At 45.0% G+C, this 25765-nt stretch overlaps 1 long non-coding RNA gene across 1 annotated transcript in view; it reads left to right on the top strand.

Moving 5' to 3' along the window:
* The first annotated feature begins 769 nt into the window (after nucleotides 1–769).
* Nucleotides 770–25765, top strand: part of LOC140731951 (uncharacterized) — a 201012-nt gene continuing 176016 nt past the window's right edge. The window contains exons 1-2 of the long non-coding RNA XR_012099950.1: nucleotides 770–839; nucleotides 15075–15181. This is a non-coding gene — a long non-coding RNA (uncharacterized lncRNA). The remainder of the gene's footprint in view (nucleotides 840–15074; nucleotides 15182–25765) is intronic.

The raw sequence follows: 25765 nt of genomic DNA, 5'->3' as shown, positions 1-25765 counted from the left end.
GTCGTCTCCTCTGTACCTACTCTGAAACACCTTAAACCTGTGCCCGCATGTGGCAGCCATTTCAGCCCTGGGAAAAAGCCTTTGACTATCCACATGATCAATGTCTCTCATCATCTCATACACCTCTATCAGGTCACCTCTCATCCTCCATCGCTCCAAGGAGAAAAGACCGAGTTCACTCAACCTATTCTCATAAGGCATGCACCCCAATCCAGGCAACATCTATGTAAATCTTCTCTGCACCCTTTCTGTGGTTTCCACATCCTTCCTGCAGTGAGACGACCAGAACTGAGCACAGTCCTCCAACTGGGGTCTGAACAGGGTCCTGACCAGCTGCAACATTACCTCGCACCTCCTAAATTCAATTCCACGATTGAGGAAGGCTAATACACCGTACGCTTTCATAACCACAGCGTCAACCTGCGCAGCTGCTTTGAGTGTCCTATGGACTCGGACCCCAAGATCCCTCCGATCCTCCACACTACCAATACTATATTCTGCCATCTACTAAAATGAACCACTTCACAATTATCTGGGTTGAACTCCACCTGCCACTTCTCAGCCCAGTTTTGCATCCTATCAATGTCCTGTTGTAACCTCTGACAACCCACCACACTATCCACAACACCTCCATCAGCAAACTTACTAACTCATCCCTCCACTTCCTCTTCCAGGTCATTTATAAAAATCATGAAGATTAAGGGTCCCAGAACAGATCCCTGAGGCACACCACTGGTCACCAGCCTCCATGCTGAACATAACCTGTCTACAACCACTCTTTGCCTTCTGTGGGCAAGCCAGTTCTGGATCCACAAAGCAATGTTTTTTACCAGAGAGTGGTGAGTGTGTGGAATGGGCTGCTGGCAAAGGTGGTGGAAGCGGATACGATAGGGTCTTTTAAGAGACTTTTGGATAAGTACATGGAGCTTAGAAAACTAGAGGGCTATGGGTAACTGTAGTAATTACTAAGGTAGGGACATGTTCGACTCAACTTTGTGGACCAAAGTGCCTGTATTGTGTTGGTAGGTTTTCTATGATTGATAAGGTACCCCATGCCTCGTTACTTTCTCAATAAGCCTTGCATGGGGTACTTTATCAAATGTCTTGCTGAAATCCATATACACTACATCTACTGCTCTACCTTCATCAATGTGTTCAGTCACATCCTCCAAAAATTCATTCAGGCTCGTAAGGCACAACCTACCCTTGAAAAAGCCATGCTGACTATTCCTAATCATATTATACCACTCCAAATGTTCATAAATCCTGCCTCTCAGGATCTTCTCCATCGACTTACCAACCACTGAGGTAAGACTCACTGGTCTATAATTTCCTGGGCTATCTCTACTTCCTTTCTTGAACAAAGGAACAACATCCTCAATCCTCCAATCCTCCGGAACCTCTTCTGTCCCCATTGATGATGCAAAGGTCATCGCCACAGGCTCAGCAATCTCCTCCCTCACCCACACAGTAGCCTGGGGTACATCTCACCCACTCCCGGCGACTTATCTAACTTGATGTTTTCCAAAAGCTCCAGCACATCCTCTTTCTTAATATCTACATGCTCAAGCTTTTCAGTCTGCTGCAAGTCATCACTACAATCACCAAGATCCTTTTCCATCGTGAATACTGAAGTAAAGTATTCATTAAGTACCTCTGCTATTTCCTCCAATTTTTTTAGTTATGTGCAATCGTGAACAATAGCCAGATCAGAAATGCTGATGAAGTCGACTAGTTCCCAAAGAGAACTCTGATAGGCCAGTCAGACGGTTCACGCTGCTCAGCGATAGAACATTAAAAAAATCATATGTACAATTAAGAAACAGTAAAAAATAGTAGAAATACTGGAGTCCTGATGAATGTGATGAGGTCTGCTGGAGAGAGACATGTATACATGTGCTATCCTCCATAATTCAGAGAGATTGAAGGATAAGGTTACAGGGTGACAAAACGCGACAGGAGCACTTGGAACTAAAAACTACTCCCTACTGGGAGAAAACAGTTCCATCCACGCTTTCCCACTTGATTGGTCCTATTCTTTCATGTCTTATCCTCTTGTTGTTCTCATACTTGTAGAATGCCTTAGGGTTTTCCTTTATCCTGCCCGCCAAGGCCTTCTCATGGCCCCTTCTGACTCTCCTAATTTCCTTCACAAGCTCCTTCCTGTTAGCCTTATAATCTTCTAGATCGCTAACATTACCCAGCTATTTGAACCTTTTGTAAGCTTTTCTTTTTGACTAGATTTAATACAGCCTTTGTACACCACGGTTCCTGTACCCAACCAAATCTTCCCTGTCTCATTGGAACGTACCTATGCAGAACTCCACGCAAATATCCCCTGAACATTTGCCACATTTCTTCTGTACTTTTCCCTGAGAACATCTGTTCCTAATTGAAGCTTCCAGTGTCCTGCCTGATAGCCTCATAATTCCCCTTAATCCAATGAAATGCTTTTCTAACTTGTCTGTTCCTATCCCTCTCCAGTGCTGTTGTAAAGGAGATAGAATTATGATCACTATCTCCAAAATGCTCTCTCACTGAGAGATCTGACATCTGACCAGGTTCATTTCCCAATACCAGATCAAGTACAGCCTCTCCTCTTACCGGCTTAACTGCATATAGTGTCAAGAAACCTTCCTGAACACATCTAACAAACTCCACCCCATCTAAAGCCCTCGCTCTAGGGAAATGCCAATTGATATTTGATAAATTAAATTCTCCCATCATGACATCAACTGGAGACGTCCAGTACCATATTCCAGCAGACAGATATCCACTCTTTCCTCTCGAGGAGAAGGTGGGAGGATGGAATTGAGAAATATCACACCTGACTGAATGGAGCAGTTGTGTCAATGGGCCAAATGGCCTCCTTCTGCTCCTACATCCTCCAGAAGCTCTCTTCAACCTCCAGGTAGGGAATGAGAAGCCTCACCTGGAATTACCGTCTGTACATTGCACTCGTAGTGGTGTCCCGCACCTTACCTCCGTCCATCCCTGCAGACATCTCATCCCAGTGATGAGATTACGAGAGGCAGAGAGAGCAGACAGCCAGTGTCCTTCCCCCAGTCTAACACTAGAGGGCACACGTTCCACATAAATTGGTATATTGAAGGATAACGATATTGGAAATTGTAGAGAGCAGTGGCTGCCCAGAGTGTGCTGCCAAGGGAGTTGGTGGAGGCAGATACAATACAGGCAGTTCAGGTGCTCTTAGACAGACACACATCAATTTGTAGAGAATATATTGAACATAGAAAAACGACAGCACAATACAGGCTTTAGGCCCACAATGCTGTAACAAACATGCACTTACCTTAGAAATTAACTAGGGTTACCATAGCGCTCTATTTTCCGAAGCTCCATGTACCTGTCCAGGAGTCTCTTAAAAGACCCTATCGTATCCGCCTCCACCACCATTGCCAGCAGCCCATTCCACACACTCACCACTGTCTGCGTAAAAATCTTACCCCTGACATCTCCACTGTACCTACTTCCAAACACCCTAAAACTATGGCTTCTCGTGATAGTCATTTCAGCCCTGGGAAAAAGCCTCTGACGATCCACACGATCAATGCCTCTCATCATCTTATACACCTCCAGCAGGCCACCTCTCATCCTCCATCGCTCCAAGGAGAAAAGGCCAGGTTTACTAAAGCTATTCTCATAAGGCATGCTCCCCAATCCAGGCAACATCCTTGTAAATCTCCTGTGCACACTTTCTATAGTTTACACATATTTCCTGTAGTGAAGTGACCAGAAATGGACACAGTACATCAAGTGTGGCCTAACCAGAGTTTTATAGAGCTACATCATTACATCACGACTCTTAAATTCTATCCTTCGACTTCTGAAAGCTAACACCCCATAAGCTTTCTTAACTACCCTATCTACCTCTGAGGCAACTTTCAGGGATCTGTGGACATGTACCTCTAGATCCCTCTGCTCCTCCACACTACCAAGTAACCTGCCATTTACTTTGTACTCTGCCTTGGAGTTTGTCCTTCTAAAGTGTACCACCTCACACTTCTCCGGGTTGAACTCCATCTGCCACTTCTGAGCCCACTTCTGCATCCTATCAATGTCTCTCTGCAATCTTCGTCAATCCTCTACACTATCTACAACACCAACAAACTTTGTGTCGTCTGCAAACTTGCCAACCCACCCTTCTACCCCCACATCCAGATCGTTAATAAAAATCATGAAAAGTAGAGGTCACAGAACAGATCCTTGTGGGACACCACTAGTCACAACTCTCCAATCTGAAAGTAATCCCTCCACCACGACCCTCTGCCTTCCGCAGGCAAGCCAATTCTGAATCCACCCGGCCAAACTTCCCTGGATCCCATGCCTTCTGACTTTCTGAATAAGCCTACCGTGTGGAACCTTGTCAAATGCCTTACTAAGATCCATGTAGATCACATCCACTGCACTACCCTCATCTATATGCCTGGTCACATCCTGAAAGAACTCTATCAGGCTTGTTAGGCATGATCTGCCCTTCACAAAGCCATGCTGACTGTCCCTGATCAGAACATGATTCTCTAAATGCCCATAGATCCTATCTCTAAGAATCTTTTCCAACAGCTTTCCCACCACAGACGTAAGGCTCACTGGTCTATAATTACCTGGACTATCCCTACTACCTTTCTTGAACAAGGGGACAACATTCACCTCTCTCCAATCTTCCGGTACCATTCCCATGGACAACGAGGACAAAAAGATCCTAGCCAGAGGCTCAGCAATCTCTTCCCTCGCCTCGTGGAGCAGCCTGGGGAATATTCCATCAGGCCCCGGGGACCTATCCATCCTAATGTATTTTAACAACTCCAACACCTCCTCTCCCTTAATATCAACATGCTCCGGAACATCAACCTCAATCATATTGTCCTCACCGTCATCAAGTTCCCTCTCATTGGTGAATATGGAGGAGAAGTATTCATTGAGGACCTCGCTCACTTCCGCAGCCTCCAGGCACATCTTCCCACCTTTATCTGTAATTGGTCCTACCTTCACTTCTGTCATCCTTTTGTTCTTCACATAATTGAAGAATGCCTTGGGGTTTTCCTTTACCCTACTCGCCACGGCCTTCTCATACCCCCTTCTTGCTCTTCTCAGCCCCTTCTTAAGCTTTCTTGCTACCCTGTATTCCTCAATAGACTCATCTGATCCTTGCTTCCTAAACCTCATGTATGCTGCCTTCTTCCACCTGACTAGAGTTTCCACCTCCCTTGTCACCCATGGTTCCTTCATCCTACCATTCTCTATCTTCCTCACTGGGACAAATTTATCCCTAACATCCTGCAAGAGATCCTTAAACATCGACTACATGTCCATAGTACATTTCCCTGCAAAAACATCATCCCAATTCACACCCGCAAGTTCTAGCCTTATAGCCTCATAATTTGCCCCACCCCATTTAAACATTTTCCTGTCCTCTCTGATTCTATCCTTTTCCATGATAATGCTAAAGGCCAGGGAGCGATGATCACTGTCCCCCAGATGCTCACCCACTGAGAGGTCTGTGACCTGACCTGGTCCGTTACCTAATACTGGAATACTAGTATGGCATTCCTCCTGGTCGTCCTGTCGACATACTGTGTTTGTCCCTTGCAATCCTTTTGCTCTTAACGTATCTGTAAAATCCCTTAGGATTCTCCTTCACCTTGTCTGCTAGAGCAACCTCACGCCTTCTTTTAGACCTCCTGATGTTCTCCTGCATTTCTTGTACTCCATAACTACCTCATTTGTTCCTGCCTGTAATCAAACTCCTATCTTTCTTACTCAGGGCCTCAATATCTCTTGTAAAAATGAAGGTTCCCTAAAGCTGCTGTCTTTATCTTGTGTTCAGACAGGCACATATAAACTCTGTTCTATCTCTCAGACTCTAACATCCAATCTCCATCCTATCCAGCCTTTCTACAGTATAGGAGTCCCAGCCAATCTTTGGAAAGTTAATAATCACCTGCTATCACAACCTTATTTTTCTTGCAGTTGTCTCTCTACAAATTTGCTCCATGATCCCATTAACCTAGACATCCCTTTCTTGTTCCACCGATCCACACATACAGCATCAGTAGACAAGTCCCCCAGTCTGTCCTGTCTGAGCACTGCCATGACATTTTCCCTCACTAATAATGCTACCCCCCCCACTTTAGACCCTCTGTAAACAACAAAACACTGGATCATTGAGCTGCCAGTCCTGACCCCTTATACCAACGGCTAATGGCTACAATGACATAATTCCACGTGTTGATCCATGCTCTCTGTTCATCCGCCTTTCCTATGATATGATGTTCCTTACAGTGAAATAGATGAAACTCAATATTACTCCCAAGATGCTCAGTCTTTCAATTCCTGTCTTTGTATTTCGGCTTAACATCTCTCCCCACAACCACTCCAATATCTGTTCTAGTGTTCTGGTTACCAGCCTCCATTATTCAATGTATACCGGGGGGAAAACATTTGGTACAATTTGAATATTATCAGCCAGCTTACCTTCATATTTCATCTTCCCCACACCCTTGCTACCCTTCCCACTTTAGTCCCTCTGCAATCATCCAGAATCAGTTTTGGATCTCTGGTGCCACCAGACCAGAGGGTGGTGAGGTGGTGAATTGAATTGACTTTATTTCTTACACCCTTCACATACATGAGGAGTAAAAATCTTTACATTACATTTCTGTCTAAATGTGCATTTATAGTCATTTGTAATAAATAGTCTGTATAACAGGACAGAAATACAATGGTGTCAGCGTGAATTAATCAGTCTGATGGCCTGGTGGAAGAAGCTGTCCCGGAGCCTGTTGGTCCTGGCTTTTATGCTGCGGGACCACTTCCCAGATGGTAGCAGCTGGAACAGTTTGTAGTTGTGGTGACTTGGGTCTGCAATGATCCTTTGGGCCCTTATTACACACCTGTCACTGAAACAGTGGGAAGTTCACATTTACAGATGTACTGGGCTGCCCGCACCACTCTCTGCAGAGTCCTGCGATTAAGGGAGGTACAGTTCCCATACCAGGCAGTGATGCAGCCAGTCAGGATGCTCTCAATTGTGTCCCTGTTGCATGTTCTTAGGATTTGGGGGCCCATACCGAACTTCTTCAACCGTCTGAGGTGAAAGAGGTGCTGTTGTGCATTTTTCACCACACGGCCGATATGTACAGACCACGTGAGATCATCGTTGATGTGTATGGAAAGGAACTTAAACGCCAAGTTTAAATATTGCAAGTATCGCATGTGGAGTATTGTGTAGGCAAGGCAACAGCAGCCCTTCCAGGGCCAATGCTCTTTCCACTACCCCTCGTTCTCAGGGAAGATGCCCGACAGACGGGGGTAGATCCAGTAACCACATAGCCAATGAGTACTCTTCAGCAGACGGGCAGGACTGAAGTTTGTTACTTCCATATATACACCTTTACTGCTCCCAGATAGCGACCTTCAAGTTGCAGTGATACGTAACCTGGTCAATACCCTCAGTTCCAGAAAAGGAACATTTGAATCTCCTCTCAATCACTGACGAACCATCAGTGTATTTGTTTTTCTCGATATTTATCATGTGTAACCCTCAGGTTGGGCTGGCGGTGTTAGTCTAGGGAAGACAGTCTCCTGCTCCACCAGATGTGTGAAACCTGAGGTGTAAAACCTCTTGTTTGTGTGGATCTGTGTGATCTGTTCCCCCGTTACAAATCAGTACCACAAAATAACAGAGAGTACACCATGTGCAGTTAATCAATTTTGCTTTTTAATTCTTCATTTGACTAAAGGGTTAGTAAAGTAAAACAAAAAGAAAAGGGCCTATTTTAATGAAACAGTCCAATGTGCATGTTGGAGCTCACAGTTTCCTCCCGCTGCTCCTCCATCGATTTCCCCGGGCTCCGTTGACTCCTGGCTCCACTCCAAGTCCACTCCGTCCTGCTGTCTACGACCTTTCCTTTCTGGCGTCTTCTCTCTTCATCTCTCGTCAAACAAAAGACCCAGACACCTCATTCTCAGGCACAGAACAAGAAAAAACTCTCCCTTCATTGGACGGTACACATTCCAATCTCTATCTCCGTTATATCCCGTTATCTCTATCTCCTAAACAGATATACCGTTTTGGATACTGTTGGGGCAGATGTCTGATCAGGGGAAGGCAGCAGCAGCCGAGTTCATTGCACCATGGGTGGCTCTACGGCACAGGAGGGAAGGAAAAGGAGTGGGAGAGCTATAGTGATAGGGCATTCAATTGTAAGGGGAATAGATAGGCGTTTCTGCGGCCGCAAACGAGACTCCAGGATGGTATGTTGCCTCCCTGGTGCAAGGGTCAAGGATGTCTCTGAGCGGCTGCAGGACATTCTGGAATGGGAGGGTGAACAGCCAGTGGTGGTGGTGCACATAGGTACCAACGATATAGGAAAAAAATGGGATGAGGTCCTACAAGGTGAATTTAGGGAGTTAGGAGATAGACTAAAAAGTAGGACCACAAAGGTAATAATCTCTGGATTACTACCAGTGCCACGTGCTAGTCAGAGTAGAAATAGGAGGATATTTCAGATGAACATGTTGTTTGAAAAATGGTGCAAAGGGGAGGGATTCAAATTTCTGGGGATTGGAACCAATTCTGGGGGAGGTGGGACTGGTATAAACAGGACGGTCTGCACCTGGGCTGGACTGGAACCAATGTCCTAGGGGGAGTGTTTGCTACTGCTGTTCAGGAGGATTTAAACTAATGTGGCAGGGGGATGGGAACAAGTGCAGAGAGACAGAGGGGTGTAAAATGAGGGTAGAAGCAAAAAGTAGTAAGGTGAAAAGTAAAAGTGGCAGGCAGGCAAATCTAGGGCAAAAAGCAAAAAGGGCCACTTTTCAACATAATTGTGTAAGGGCTAAGAGTGCTGTAAAAACAAGCCTGAAGGCTTTGTGTGTCAATGCGAGGAGCATTCGTAACAAGGTGGATGAATTGAATGTGCAGATAGTTATTAATGAATATGATATAGTTGGGATCACAGAGACGTGGCTCCAGGGTAACCAAGGATGGGAGCTGAACATCCAGGGATATTCAATATTCAGGAGGGATAGACAAGAAAGAAAAGGAGGTGGGGTAGCATTGGTGGTTAGAGAGGAGATTAACACAATAGAAAGGAAGGACCTTAGCCTGGAGGATGTGGAATCGATATGGGTAGAGCTGCATAACACTAAGGGGCAGTAAACGTTGGTGGGAGTTGTGTGCAGGCCACCTAACAGTAGTAGCGAGGTTGGGGATGGCATTAAACAGGAAATTAGAAATGCGTGCAATAAAGGAACAGTAGTTATATTGGGTGACTTCAATCTACACATAGATTAGGTGAACCAAATTGGTAAGGGTGCTGAGGAAGAGGATTTCTTGGAATGTATGCGGGATGGTTTTCTGAACCAACGTGTCGAGGAATCAACTAGAGAGCAGGGCATTCTAGATTGGGTATTGAGCAATGAGGAAGGGTTAGTTAGCAATCTTGTCGTGCGAGGCCCCTTGGGTAAGAGTGACCATAATATGGTGGAATTCTTCATTAAGATGGAGAGTGACATAGTTAAATCAGAAACAAAGGTTCTGAACTTAAAGAAGGGAAACTTTGAAAGTATGAGACGTGAATTAGCTAAGGCAGACTGGCAAATGATACTTAAAGGGTTGACGGTGGATATGCAATGGCAAGCATTTAAAGATCGCATGGATGAACTACAACAATTGTTCATCCCAGTTTGGCAAAAGAATAAATCAGGGAAGGTAGTGCACCCGTGGCTGACAAGGGAAATTAGGGATAGTATCAAGTCCAAAGAAGAAACATATAAATTAGCAAAAAAAAGGGCACACCTGAGGACTGGGAGAAATTCAGAGACCAGCAGAGGAGGACAAAGGGCTTAATTAGGAAAGGGATAAAAGATTATGAGAGAAAGCTGACAGGGAACATAAAAACTGACTGTAAAAGCTTTTATAGATATGTGAAAAGAAAACGATTGGTCAAGACAAATGTAGGTCCCTTACAGTCAGAAACAGGTGAATTGATCATAGGGAACAAAGATATGGCAGACCAATTGAATAACTACTTTGGTTCTGTCTTCACCAAGGTGGAATAAACAATCTTACGGAAATAGTAGGGGACTGAGGGTCTAGTGAGATGGAGGAACTGAGGGAAATACATGTTAGTAGGGAAGTGGTGTTAGGTAAATTGAAGGGATTAAAGGCAGATAAATCCCCAGGGCCAGATGGTCTGCATCCCAGAGTGCTTAAGGAAGTAGCCCAAGAAATAGTGGATGCATTAGTGATAATTTTTCAAAACTCCTTAGATTCTGGATTAGTTCCTAAGGATTGGAGGGTGGCTAATGTAACCCCACTTTTTAAAAAAGGAGGGAGAGAGAAACTGGGGAATTATAGACCAGTTACTCTGACATCGGTGGTGGGGAAAATGCTAGAGTCGGTTATCAAAGATGTGATAACAGCACATTTGGAAAGAGGTGAAATCATTGGACAAAGTCAGCATGGATTTGTGAAAGGAAAATCATGTCTGACGAATCTTATAGAATTTTTTGAAGATGTAACTAGTAGAGTGGATAGGGGAGAGCCAGTGGATGTGGTATATTTAGATTTTCAAAAGGCTTTTGACAAGGTCCCACTCAGGAGATTAGTATGCAAACTTAAAGCACATGGTATTGGGGGTATGGTATTGATGTGGATAGAGAATTGGTTGGCTGACAGGAAGCAAAGAGTGGGAGTAAACCGGACCTTTTCAGAATGGCAGGCAGTGACTAGTGGGGTACCGCAAGGCTCAGTGCTGGGACCTCAGTTGTTTACAATATATATTAATGATTTAGACGAGGAAATTAAATGCAGCATCTCCAAGTTTGCGGCTGACACGAAGCTGGGTGGCAGTGTTAGCTGTGAGGAGGATGGTAAGAGGATACAGGGTGACTTGGATAGGTTAGGTGAGTGAGCAAATTCATGGCAGATGCAATTTAATGTGTATAAATGTGAGGTTATCCACTTTGGTTGCAAGAACAGGAAAACAGATTATTATCTGAATGGTGGCTGATTAGGAAAAGGGAAGGTGCAATGAGACCTGGGTGTCATTGTACACGAGTCATTGAAGGTGGGCATGCAGGTACAGCAGGCGGTGAAAAAGGCATATGGTATGTTGGCATTCATAGCAGAAGGATTTGAGTACAGGAGCAGGGAGGTTCTACTGCAGTTGTACAAGGCCTTGGTGAAACTGCACCTAGAATATTGTGTGCAGTTTTGGTCCCCTAATCCGAGGAAAGACATTCTTGCCATAGAGGGAGTACAAAGAAGGTTCACCAGCTTGATTTCTGGGATGTCAGGACTTTCATATGAAGAAAGACTGGATCGACTAGGCTTATACTCACTAGAATTTAGAAGATTGAGGGGGGATCTTATTGAAACGTATAAAATTCTAAAGGGATCAGACAGGCTAGATGTAGGAAGATTGTTTCTGATGTTGGCGAAGTCCAGAATGAGGGGTCACAGTTTAAGGATAAAGGGGAAGCTTTTTAGGACTGAGATGAGGAAAAACTTCTTCACACAGAGAGTGGTGAATCTGTGGAATTCTCTGCCACAGGAAACAGTTGAGGCCGGTTCATTGGCAATATTTAAGAGGAAGTTAGATATGGCCCTTGTGGCTAAAGGGATCAGGGGGTATGGAGAGAAAGCAGGTACAGGGTTCTGAGTTGGATGATCAGCCATGATCATACTGAATGGTAGTGCAGGCTCAAAGGGCCGAATGGCCTACTCCTGCACCTATTTTCTATGTTTCTATACTTTGCCTTCTTTACTGCCCTATCTATCCGTGTGGAAAGTGGAGCGAGCAACAGACTTGAACTAGGAGATTCCTCTTCCCATCTCTGAGGGGCACACCATTAATGGTGCACCGTCAATTTACATTTGATCTCCCAAAGAGCAATATCTCACAGTTGACCAAATTAAACTCCAAACGCCATTTCTCTGCCCATATCAGTAACTGACATCCGGCTGTGTCCTTTGGCAGACTTCGACACGATCCACAACACCAGCGATCTTCATGTTGTCTACATACTTACCAAGCCACCCATCCATATTCTCATCCGAGTCACTTCTATATGTCACAATCAGTGTAGGTCCCAGACGGGTCCCTGCAGATTACCATGAGTCACGGGCCTCCCACCACTACTCTCTCTTCTGTGAGCAGCCAGCTGTGAAGCCAAATGGCCTATAGACTGGATCCCATGCATCTCAACCATCTGAATGTACGTCCCATGAAGAATCTTGCCAAATGCATTACGAAAAGCCACGTAGACAATATCCTCAGCTCTACCTTCAATCACCCTTGTCACATCAAGTTAGTAAGACACGATTTGTCTCCCACAAAACCGTGCTAACTGCCCCAAATTAGGCCAAATGCTTGTAAATCCCAGTCATCCCCCCACCTCCGACTGAAGACTCTCTGGTTTATAGTTTCCAGGATTGTCCCGATTTCCCTTTAATAAATGGAACAACATCAGCTTCTCGATACTCCCGTGGCAGGAGAGGTCATGAAGATATTGATCAAAGCCACAGCAATCTTCTCTCTTGCCTCTCTCACTAACTTGTGGTATATCATGTCAGGCCCTGGGGACTTATCCACCTTCATGTTCTTCAAAAGACTCAACACTACCTCCTACTGCAGATATAGAGATGCCCTAGTAAATTATCTCAGTCCACACTGATCTCACCATCCTCACTGGTAATACTGATGTAAATTACTCATTTAGGACCTTGTCCACATCCTCCACCTCCAAATACATGTTCCATCCTTAATCCATGAATGGTCCTACCCTCTCCCCTTTACACTCTGCTCTTGATCGACCATATGAGTAGAGTGCCCTGGATTCTCTTTAGTCCTACTTGCCAAGGGCATTTCACAGCCACTCCTGGTTTTCCTAATTCCCTTCATGAGTTCATTTCTGGTTTCCTTAAAATTCTCAGTTTCTCTGGTTGAATCTGGCTTCCTAAACCTTACCTACACTTCCTTTTCTTTTTGACTAAATTCACCACCTCTCTCAACATCCAAGGTTCCCTGACCTTGCCATCCCTGTCCTCCTGACATGGAGCGTACCTGTCCTGTACTCTGTGAAGTTGGTTTTTTAACACCCTCCACAGGTCAGATGTGGACTTCCCTAAAAACTACTGTTCCCAGTTAATTATCCCTAGTTCCTGCTGAATAGTCTTGTAATTTGCCGTGCTCTAATCTAGTACTCTCGCACGATTTGTACTTGCCCTTATTGTTAGATATCTTAAAACTTGTGGTTAGTGTTCGCCTGACAATTCTCCCATGGGAATGTGTCAGTCTGGCCAGGCTTATTACTCAACAGCAGGTCCACCTCACCTCACCTATGTTTTAAGAGACACTCCTGGGTGCATCTACCAAATTCTGTCCTGTCTGATCTCTTGCACTACGGAGCAATCTCTTGCACGAAGGAACAGTGTATTTTGGAGTAACTGAAATCAACCACGACAAAGCCCTGATACAATCAGAATGATTGCATCTTTATTGTTTTGAGTTTTACCCATACAGACTCAGTGGATCCAATCACCTTTAATCTCCTTCTATCGATTCTCAAACATTGAAACGGTGGAACATTCAGCACCCATTCCAGTTCTCCAGCCCCTGTCAAACTACTGTCCCAAGTAGCTACTGGGTGCACCAACTGCAGATATCATCATCGGGGAGACCGTGAGACAAGACCATAAGACATGAGGACAGCACCATAGTGTGGTGGTTAGCACAACGCTTTACAGTACAGGTGACCCAGGATCAATTCCCACCGCTGTCAGGAAGGAGCTTGTACGTTGTCCTTGTGACCCTGTGGGTTTCCTCCGGGTGCTCTGGTTTCCACCCAGAGTCCAAAAGGGTACCGTTTGGTAGGTTGATTAGTCATTGTAAACTGTCCCGTGATTGGGCTAGGATTCTTGCTGGGCCGAATCCCTCGAAGAGCCTATTCTGCTCTGTATCTCAGTCAGTACATAAATAGATAAAGCAGCAGATATAAATGAATAAATATATCAACACACAAACAGAGGAGCTGAATTAGACCTCTCTGCTCTGCTATTCCAAGATGGCAGATTTATTTTCTCTCTCTACTGCATTCGCCTGCCTGCCCCCGTAATCTTCGGTAATTTCCTAATCAAGGGTCTGTTAAATTCAGCTAAAGTTTACACAATGACTTGGCCATAAATTTCTGCAGATTCACCAACTTCTGCCTAAATAAATTCCTCATCATCTCTTTTCTAAAAGGACATCCTTGTATTCTGAGGCTGTGCCCTCTGATCGAAGACTCCACTGTAGAAAACGTTCTCTGTATGTCCACTCTATCTCAACCTTTGATACTTTTCAAAACTCCTTTCTTTTAAGCTCCAGCGAGAACAGGCCCAGAATCATCAAATGCTCCTGATATATTAACACTTTTATTTCTCATTCTCATGAACTTTCTCTGGACCCTCTCTTCTGTTTATTCAGTGTTGATAACAAAACAAAATAATGGTTATCAGCTTGGTCTACTGTAAGGAAGGTAGAGGCAAAGAAAGACAATGAACAAAGAAATTATCATTTTTACAAGAAGTAGCTCAGACTGGAGAGTTTCGAGTGATACAGAATAACCTATCAACTGGTCGGGTTCAATTGTATGACACACACTGCAAAGGAGCTTCTGGAAAAGTACAGAATCACCTGTACTACTGATACTGAAAATTCAATGAACAATTACTCATACAGGTGATTATATAAACATTATAAGCAAACTGGAAGAAAAAGAACAATGTTACTCTAATCCAACACTACCTTCCTGTCTGCACTGAAACAATGTCAAAGGTCAACAGCAAAATAAAACATCTTAAGGAAGGTCTTACCTGCGACTTCTCACTGCTCCCCCTCCCCACACCTGGGTCACTTACTCAGCCTCTTCACGCCAGAGCCTCTCAGCTCCCAACTCCAAAGACTCCAGCCTGCTTGACCCCAACTTCTTTCTATTAGCTGCTGTTCATTACCTGATTACCCAATCACTGTCGACTATCAATTTGCAAATGTGTCTCCTTTAAGGTCCTAGTGAGGTGAAACTTACCACCAAGTGGGACTGGGAAACGTTTGAAAAAACCAACAGAGGGCAACTACAACAGCCACAAGGAAGGAAAAGTTGAAGTATGAAGGTAAGCGAGCTTAGCAAGAGTGCATGGCATTTCAGGATAAATACGAGCATGGATAGAGCTTTGGCTATTGGAAGGGGGCAAAGAGTGGGTATTTAAGAGGTCCTTTTCTGATTGGCTGCTGTTCCTCAGGGGTCAGCTTTGAGACTACTTTGTATATTGTATATCAGTGATATGGCTGACAGAATTGCTGGCTTTGTGGCCAAGTTTGTGGATGATACAAAGATATGTGTAGGGACAGGTAGAATTGTGGAAGGAGAGAGGGTGCAGAAGGACTTGGACTGATTCTGAGAATAGGCAAAGAAATGACAATTTTCCAAATGGAGAGAAAATGGGAAAAAATGAGGTGCAAAAGGACATGCTAGTCCTTGTGCAGGATTCCCAAGGTTAACTTGCAGATGGAATCGGTGGGGAGGAAGGCAAATGCAATTTTAGCATTCATTTCGAGAGGACTAGACTATTAAAGCAGGGATGTAATGCTGAGGCTTTATAAGGCTCTGGTGAGGCCTCATTCAGATTATTGTGAGCAGTTTTGTGCCCCTTATCTAAGAAAGGATGTGCTGATATTGGGAGGGTTCAAAGGGGGTTCAGGAAATTGATCCCAGCAATGTAAGGCTTCTCATATGAGGAAAGTTTGGCTGTGAGCTTGCACTTGCTGGAATTTAGGGAAATAGAAGGTGTGGGAGGATCTCACTGAATCCTATTGAATGTTGGAAGGCCAAGATGGAGTGGGTGTGGAGAGGATGTTTCCTATAGTGAGGGAGCCTAGGACCAGAGGGCACAAACTCAGGGTTGTCCATTTAGAACAGAGATCGGGAGGAATTTCTTCAGCCAGAAGGTGGTGAATCTGTGGAATTCATTGCCACAGGGAGCTGTGGAGGCCACTGGGTGTATTCACTGGGTGTATTTAAAGCGGAGATTCATAGATTCTTGATAAGTCAGGGCGTAAAAGATTACGGGAGGAAGGCAAGCGAATGGAGACGAGAGGGAAATGGATCAGTCATGATCAAACGGTGGAGCAGATTTGAAGAACCGAATGGCCTAATTTGTTCCTCTATCTTATGGTCTAAGTCACCTTGCTCACCACGCCCTCTCCTCATTACTGCTGTGAGGGAGGAGGTAGCAGAGCCTGAGGACGGACACTCATCATGGACAGAACAGTAGCATAACGGGTAGCAGGTCACTATTACAGAGCCAGGGACACCGGTTCGATTCCCACCACCGTCTGTAAGGAGATGTATGTTCTCCCCGTCTCCGCACGGGATCCGACAGGTGTTCAGGTTTCAGGTTTCCTCCCACCTTCCAAAGACACCCGGATGAATGGGTTAATTGGTCAGACGGGTGTGATTTAGCAGAGCAGGTTCATCGGGAGAGTCTGTTACTGTGGTTTATTTCTCTACAAATTAAAGAACAGTTTTAGAACAGCTTCCTAATGTTCATCAGATGTCTGAATGGTCCATGAACCCATGAACACCAGCTCACTATCATCTCCCTTTTTGCACTATCTACTTTTTACACAATTCTTATTGTACTTTTTTATGTATTCCACTGCGTTGGTGCTTCAACAGAAAAAAATGTCATGTGTATCTCAGTGATAATGAACCAGATCTGATTCTGAACTTGTACAAATGTCAATGTTTATTTTGTTGTGTGTTATGTATAAGTCTGTCTGATCTACCAACTCCATTTCCCTGACATTTTTGTCTGCACCCTGCCCTGGGATATCTTCCCAAAATCAACACCTCACACTTAGCATCATGGAGTCATAGAAAGCTAAAGCACAGAAACAGGCCCGTAAACATTGAAATCAAAATCGCATCCACCACTTTTGCCAGCAGCTTGTTCCACACTCTCACCTCCCTCGGTGAAGTGGTTTCCCCTCATGTTCCCCTTCAACATTTCACTTTTCACCCTTAACCCATGATCTCCAGTTGTCGTGTCACCCAATCTCAGTGGAAAGAACCTGTTTGCATTTACCCTATCTATACCCCTCATAATGTTGTATACCTCTATCAAATCTCCCCTCAGTCTTCTATTTTCCAAGGAATAAAGTTATAACCGACTCAATCTTTTCTTGTAACTCCTGTCTCCTGTCCTGGCAACATCCTGTAAATTTTCTCTGTAAACTTGAACATAGCAACCCATCTCCTGTGCTCACTATTTTGACCGATGAAGGCCAATATGCCAAATACTTTCTTTAGGACCCAATCTGCCTGCAACACACACTTTCAATGAATTATGGTTGTGCATTCCCAGACCCCTTTGTTCCACCACACTCCTCAGTGCCGGAGCATTCAATGTAAGACGTACCCTGGTTGGTCCTACTGAAATTCAACACCTCGTACTTGTCCGCATGAAATTCCATCTGCCATTTTTCATCCCATTTTTCCAGCTGGTACGGATCCCACTGCAGGCTATGATCGTTTTACTCACTGTCCACTACAACACAAATCTTGGTGTCATCTGCAAATTTGCTGATCCAGTTTACCACATTATCATCCAGAATGTTGATACAGGTGACAAACAACAACAGACACATCACCGATCCCTACAGCAGTCCACTGGTCACAGAAGAAATTATTACCAATCTCTGGCTTCTTCCATAATCCAATTTTCTACCTCATCTTGAATGTCAAATGATGGAACCATCTTAACCAACTTCCCATGTGGGACTTTGTCAGAGGCCTTGCTGAAGTCCACGTAGATAACATCCACTGCCTTGTCTTCATCAACTTTCCTGGTAACTTCCTCGAAAAACTCTGTAAGATTGGTTAGACACGACCTACCACACACAAAGCCATCCTGACTATCCCTAATCGATCCCGTCTATTAAATACTCATATACCTGGTCCCTAAGTATAACGTCTGATAACTTTCCCACTACTGATGTCAGACTCAGCGGCCTATAATTTCCTGGTTCATTCTTATAGCCTTTCTTAAACAGCAGAACAGCATCAGCTATTCTTCACTCATCTGGTACCTCACCTGTCATTAAGGATGATTTAACTGGGACCCCTGCAGTTTCAGCACTTGCATTCCACAGGATCCGAGGGAATACCTTGTGAGGAGTGAGCACCTCCTCTGTAATCTGTACAGGGTCCAGGACCTCACTGCTGCTTAGCCTCACTTCTTTCAACTCTGTGTCCATCTCCCAAGTTGATACAGATGTGTAAAATCAATTTCAGATCTCCCCGTTTCTTTTGGCTTCAAGCCTAGATTACCATTGTGATCTTTCAGTGGACCAATTTTGTCCTTTGCAATCCTTTTGCTCTCAACATACTGTGTCTGTAGAAGCCCTTAGGATTCTCCTGCGACTTGGTCTGTTGGAGCAGCCTCATGCCTTCTTTTAGCCTTCCTTGTTTCTTTCTTAAGTGTTCTCTTACATTGCCTTGAAATTAATGGCATAATGATCACTAAATGCAAAGTTTTCGAGTTTAACTCCAGCTGCCATTTCTTGGCCCTGTTCCCCAGGTCATCTGGAATTCCGTGTATTTTGAGATAACCCTCTTCACTGTGCACCACCTCACCAACTTTGTTGATTGGGTGAACTTATTTCAAGAGGGTCACTGCACAATCTCTTCGGTACACCGTTGGTCACAGGCCCCCACTTTAGAGGAACTCCATTCCCATCGCAACTCTTAACCACCAAGGCCAATATTGTGTCCATTTCCTTATCTCACCCTCGATCCCACGTGTTCTCACCTTCCAGACTAGCTACAAGGTGACATCTTTTCAAAGTCCCCCATAGACAACATCTGCCTTGCCATGTCAATCCTCTTGGCCACACCTTGTCCCCACCGTGTATCACTCCCACCCAATGGCTTATGTGAAGTAATGGTCTGGAGGGATCTAAATGAGATCTCCACCATTCGTGGCCCTGCTGCCTACCTGTTGCTGTACCCAGCCCACAGCCACTCCCTCTTTGGCTCAGAGGTGCTCCCTCCCCCGATGCTCCCTCATTGGCCCTGAGGTACTTCCTTCCAGCTCCCTTAAAACCGGTCACTCCCTCCAGCTCAGATGTGCTCCCCCCACCAAACGGATGATCCTTCCCCCGTCCAGTGCTGCTCTCACCAGCAAACACACTCTCCCCATCCCAGAGGATCACGGTCTGGGCTCCTTCTGCTCCTGCACACGGAGTGGCTGAGTCAGGTGTGGAAGCCCCTCAAACGCTGAAAGGGTTTATTAACCCGAGGAGCTATGTAAGTGTTAAATGAAAGTTTTCAAAGGAAAATGAATAAGGTAAACAGTAATACTCAGATCTTGAGTTGCAAAGAGTCCTTGAACGTGAGCCTGTAGGTCATAGAATCAGTTCAGGCTGAAGTTATCCACACCGGTACAGGAGTCTGATAGTTGAAAGGTAATGCCTGTTCCTGAAGCTGGTGGTGTGGGACCAAAGGCTTCTGACCCTTCTGCCTGATTGTATCAGTGAGATGAGGGTGTTGGCAGGACCGTGAGGGTCTTTGATGATGGACGCTGTTTCCTTGTGGCAGTGTTCCTTGTAAATGTGCCCATTCCTGGGAATGCCTGTGATGGACTGGACTGTATCCACCACTTTCTTCAGCATTTTCCGTCCTTGGGCATTGGTGTTTCCACACCAGGCTGTGATGCAACCAGCTGGAATGTTCTCCACTCCACACCGTTAGAACTTTCTCAGTTTTTGGTGACAAGTGAATCTACACAAGTAAGAAAGTAGAGGTGAAGTTGAGCCTTTGTGATGACGCTTACATGCCGGTCCCAGAACAGATCCCCTGATATGTTAACGCCAAGGAATTTTTACCTAACTGACTCCCTCTGCCTCTGATGCCCAAGTGAGGACTGGCTCATGTACCTCCGGTTTCCTCCTATAGTCTGTAATCAGCTCTTGGCTTTCCTGACATTGACCATAAAATATAAGACCAGAATTAGGCCATTTGGCCCATCAAGTCTAGTCTAGCATTCCAACATAGCATTCCCTCTCAGCCCCAATCTCCTGCGTTCTCCCCATATCTCTTCATCCCTGACCAATCCATCAATCTCTGCCTTAAATATACCCAGTGACTTGGCCTCCACAGCCATCTGTGGCAACAAGTTATAGGTTGTGTGTGAGGGTGTCTGCAGGTTGATGAAGGGAGATTGGGGCACTCAATGGATTTCTTGTTTTTAGCCGAGACACCAGACACGCTGGTCAGACGGACGTAGCAGTCTGTCACATGATCCTTCTGCTCCCGCCATATCATCAGGACAGCACAGAATTGACTTCCAAGCACCTCCGTGACAAGCTTTACGATGGACAGCGCATGTTGTGCAACAACGTGAGGAGCCCAGGCTTTGTCTGAATCACCAATTTTCCACCCAAAGAACAGTAAAGGCTTTCTTAATAAGAGGAGTCAATTTCCGTCCTTGAGATCTTAGTGTATACTCGTCACAAATGTGACAAAGTATCGTAGTTGTTGCAACATTGGTAAGACATTCTGCAATCACAAATACTCCTGAAAATACTGAGTGAAAAACCTTCCTCTAATATCCCCCTTGAACTTCCCTCCCCTTAACTTAAAGCCATGTCCTCTTGTACTGAGCAGTGGTGCCCTGGGGAAGAGGCACTGGCTGTCTACTCTGTCTATTCCTCTTAATATCTTGTACACCTCTATCATGTCTCCTCTCATCCTCCTTCTCTCCAAAGAGTAAAGCCCTAGCTCCCTTAATCTCTGATCATTATCCATACTCTCTAAACCAGGCAGCATCCTGGTAAATCTCCTCTGTACCCTTTCCAATGCTTCCACATCCTACCTATAATGAGGTGACCAGAACTTTACACAGTACTCCAAGTGTGGCCTAACTAGAGTTTTATAGAGCTGCATCATTACATCGTGTCTCTTAAACTCTATCCCTCTACATATGAAAGCTAACACCCCATAAGCTTTCTTAACTACCCTATCTACCTCTGAGGCAACTTTCAGGGATCTGTGGACATGTACCCCCAGATCCCTCTGCTCCTCCACAGTACCAAGTATCCTGCCATTGACTTTGTACTCTGCCTTGGAGTTTGTCCTTCCAAAGTGTACCACCTCACACTTCTCCAGTTTGAACTCCATCTGCCACTTCTCAGCCCACTTCTGCATCCTATCAATGTCACTCTGCAATCTTCGACAATCCTCTACACTATCTACAACACCACCAACCTTTGTGTCGTCTGCAAACTTGTCAACCCACCCTTCTACCCCCACATCCAGGTCATTAATAAAACTCACAAAAAGTAGAGGTCACAGAACAGATCCTTGTGGGACACCACTAGTCACAACTCTCCAATCTGAAAGTAATCCCTCCACCACGACCCTCTGCCTTCCGCAGGCAAGCCAATTCTGAATCCACCCGGCCAAACTTCCCTGGATCCCATGCCTTCTGACTTCCTGAATAAGCCTACCGTGTGGAACCTTGTCAAATGCCTTACTAAAATCCATGTAGATCACATCCACTGCACTACCCTCATCTATATGCCTGGTCACCTCCTCAAAGAACTCTATCAGGCTTGATAGGCACGATCTGCCCTTCACAAAGCCATGCTGACTGTCCCTGATCAGACCATGATTCTCTAAATGCCCATAGATTCTATTTCTAAGAATCTTTTCCTACAGCTTTCCACCCACAGACGTAAGGCTCACTGGTCTATAATTACCCGGAGTATCCCTACTACCTTTTTTGAACAAGGGGACAACATTCGCCTCCTTCCAATCCTCCAGTACCATTCCTGTGGACAATGGGGACATAAAGATCCTAGCCAGAGGCTCAGCAATCTCTTCCCTCGCCTCGTGGAGCAGCCTGGGGAATATTCCGTCAGTCCCCGGGGACTTATCCGTCCTAATGTATTTTAACAACTCCAGCACCTCCTCTCCCTTAATATGAACATGCTCCAGAACATCAACCTCACTCATATTGTCCTCACCGTCATCAAGTTCCCTCTCAGTGGTGAATACCGAAGAGAAGTATTCATTGAGGACATCACTCACTTCCACAGCCTCCAGGCACATCGTCCCACTTTTATCTCTAATCGGTCCTACCTTCACTCCTGTCCTCCTTTTGTTCTTCACATAATTGAAGAATGCCTTGGGGTTTTCCTTTACCCTACTCGCGAAGGCCTTCTCATGCCCCTTTCTTGCTCTTCTCAGCCCCTTCTTAAGCTCCTTTCTTGCTACCCTATATTCCTCAATAGACCCATCTGATCCTTGCTTCCTAAACCTCATGTATGCTGCCTTCTTCTACCTGACTAGAGTTTCCACTTCACTTGTCACCCATGGTTCCTTCACCCTACCATTCTCTATCTTCCTCACCAGGACAAATTTATCCCTAACAACCTGCAAGAGATCCTTAAACATCATCCACATGTCCATAGTACGTTTCCCTGCAAAAACATCATCCCAATTCACATCCGCAAGTTCTAGCCTTATAGCCTCATAATTTGCCATTCCCCAATTAAAAATTTTCCTGTCCTCTCTGATTCTATCCTTTTCCATGATAATGCTAAAGACCAGGGAGCGGTGATCACTGTCCCCCAGATGCTCACCCACTGAGAGATCTGTGACCTGACCCGGTTCGTTACCTAATACTAGATCTAGTATGGCATTCCCCCTAGTCGGCCTGTCAACATACTGAGACAGGAATCCATCCTGGACACACTTAACAAACTCTGCCCCATCTAAACCCTTGGAACTAATCAAGTGCCAATCAATACTAGGGAAGTTAAAGTCACCCACGATAACAACCCTGTTATTTTTGCACCTTTCCAAATTCTGCCTCCCAATCTGCTCCTCGATATCTCTGCTGCCACCAGGGGGCCTGCAGAATACCCCCAGTAGAGTAACTGCTCCCTTCCTGTTCCTGACTTCCACCCATACTGACTCAAAAAAGGATCCTGCTACATTACCCACCCTTTCTGCAGCTGTAATAGTATCCCTGACCAGTAATACCACCCTTCCTCCCCTTTCCCCCCCTCTCTATCCCTTTTAAAGCACTGAAATCCAGGAATATTGAGAATCCATTCCTGCCCTGGTGCCAGCCAAGTCTCCGTAATGGCCGCTACATCATAATTCCATGTATGTATCCAAGCTCTCAGTTCATCACCTTTGTTCCTGATGCTTCTTGCATTGAAGTACACACACTTTAGCCCTTCTACCTTACTACCTTTACACCCTTTATTCTGCTTCTCTTTCCTCAAAGAAGTGTCAGACAGAATACAATCTTGGGAAGTGTATGGACATGCACTTTGGTAGAAGTATGGACTGTTTTCTAAATGGGGAAAGAGGTGCAAAGAGACTTGGGAGTCCTTGTGCAGGATTCTCAAAAGCAGGGGATCCCCACCCCTACGATTAACCGAGGTGTCTGTGGACCCCAGGTTGGGACACCCTACCCTAAAGGTTAGCTTGGAATTTGAGTCAGTGGTAAGGAAGGCAAATATAGTATTAGCATTCGTTTTCAGAGGACAAGAATACAGCGATGGTGAGCCTTTAAAAGGCATTGGACAGACTGCACAGAGTACTACGGGCACTTATTTAAGAAAAATTGTGCTGGCATCAGAGAGGGCCGAGAGGAGGTTCTGTGAACGAAAGGGTTAACGTATGAAGAGCATTTGATGGCTCTGGGCCTGTACTCGCTGGAGTTTAGAAGAATGAGGGGAGATCCCATTGAAACCTATCGAATATTGAAAGGCTTAGATAGAGTGGATGTGGAGAGGATGTTACCAATGGTGCGGATGTCTGGGACCAGAGGGCACAACCTCAGGTTGTTGATTATATGGGCATCAAAAGTTGTGGGAGAAGGTAGAATAGCGGAGTTGTGAAGGACAGTAAATCTGCCATGATGGAATGACAGAGTAGACTTGATCGTCTGAATGTCCTAATTCTGCTCCTGTGTCACAACATCTTTGAGGTAACTCTTAACCCCTTACATATCTTGAACCAATCAACCTCTGTCTCAAATACACTCAGTGACCCATGTTCGGTACACCTGTACATCTGCTTAATAATGAAAATATCTAATCAGCCAATCATGTGGCAGCAACTCAATGCAGCAAAGCATGCAGGCACGGTCAAGAGGTTCAGTTGCTGTTCAGACCAATCATTAGAAAGGGGAGGAAATGTGATCAAAGTGACTTTGACTGTGGAGTGATTGTTGGTGCCAGATGGGGTGGTTTGAGTATGTCAGAATATGTTGATCTCCTGGGATTTTCAAGCACAACAGTCTCTTATGGAGGATGATGCAGAAAAATGACCAACAAAATGCTTCCATTGAGCGGCAGTTGTTTGGGTGAAAATGCCTTGTTAATGAGGGAGATCGGAGGAGAATACCAGACTGGTTTACGCTGACAGAAAGGTGACAATAAAGAACATAAACATAATCAACATGAGAAATAGGAGCAGGAGTTGGCCATCTGGCCCGTCGAGCCTGCTCCGTCATTCAATCAGATCATGGTGATCTGACCATGGACTCATCTCCTCCTACCTGCCTTCCCCCATAATCCTTAATTCCCCAACTCTGCAAAAATCCATCCAACCTTATCTTAAATATATTTACTGAGGTAGCCTCCACTGCTCCATTGGGCAGAGAATTCCACAGATTCACCACTCTTTGAGAAAAGCAGTTCCTCCTCGTCTCCGTCCAAAATATACTCCCTGAATCTTGAGGCTATGTCCACTAGTTCTAATCTCAGCTACCAGTGGAAACAACTTTCTTGCCTCTGTCTTATCTATGCCTTTCATAATTTTACATGCTTCTATAAGATTTCCTCTCATTCTTCTGAATTCAAGAGAGTACATTCCCAGGCAACTCAATCTCTCCTCGTAGTTTAACCCCCTCATGTCTGGAATCATCCTGGTGAACCTCCTCTGCACTGCTTCCAAAGCCAGCATATCCTTCCTCAAGTAAGGAGACCAGAACTGCACACAGTACTCCAGGTGCGGCCTCACCAGTCCCCTGTACAGTTGCAGCATGACCTCCCTGCTCTTGAATTCAATCCCTCTAGCAATGAAGGCCAACATCCCATTTCCCTGCTTGATGGCCGGCTGTACCTGCAAACCAACCTTTTGTGATTCCTGCACAAGCACAGCTCAGCAGCATGCTGCAATTTGCTCTTTCATTTTTCCTTCCAAAGTGGATGACCTCACATTTACCAACATTGTACTCCATCTGCCAGACCCTTGCCCACTCACTTAATCTATATCTATATCTGTATCTATCTATCTCTATCTATCCATCTATATCTATCTATATACACATACATCCGTCTGCAGACTCTCACAGAAAAGTCCACTCTTTACCTTCTGCCAGTCAGCCAATCTTCTATCCATGCTAGTACCTTTCCTGTAAAACCATGGGTTCTTATCCGGTTAAGCAGCCTCATGAGTGGGACCTTGTCAAAGACCTTCTGGAAATCCAAATAAGAAACATCCATGACTCATCCTTGTCTGTCCTGTCTGTAATTTCCTTATCAAATCCCATCAGATTTGTCAGGAAAGATATCTCCTGAAGGAAACCATGTTGACTATGGCCTGTTTTATCATCTGGCTGTCAGTACTCCAGAACATGATCATCAATAAACCTCATCCTCCAATATCATCT

The sequence above is a fragment of the Hemitrygon akajei genome, chromosome 1, assembly GCF_048418815.1.
Source record: "Hemitrygon akajei chromosome 1, sHemAka1.3, whole genome shotgun sequence".
Lineage (NCBI taxonomy): Eukaryota > Metazoa > Chordata > Chondrichthyes > Myliobatiformes > Dasyatidae > Hemitrygon > Hemitrygon akajei.
The sequence above is the reverse complement of the archived record's forward strand: the minus strand, read 5'-3'. Positions and strand labels throughout refer to the sequence as shown.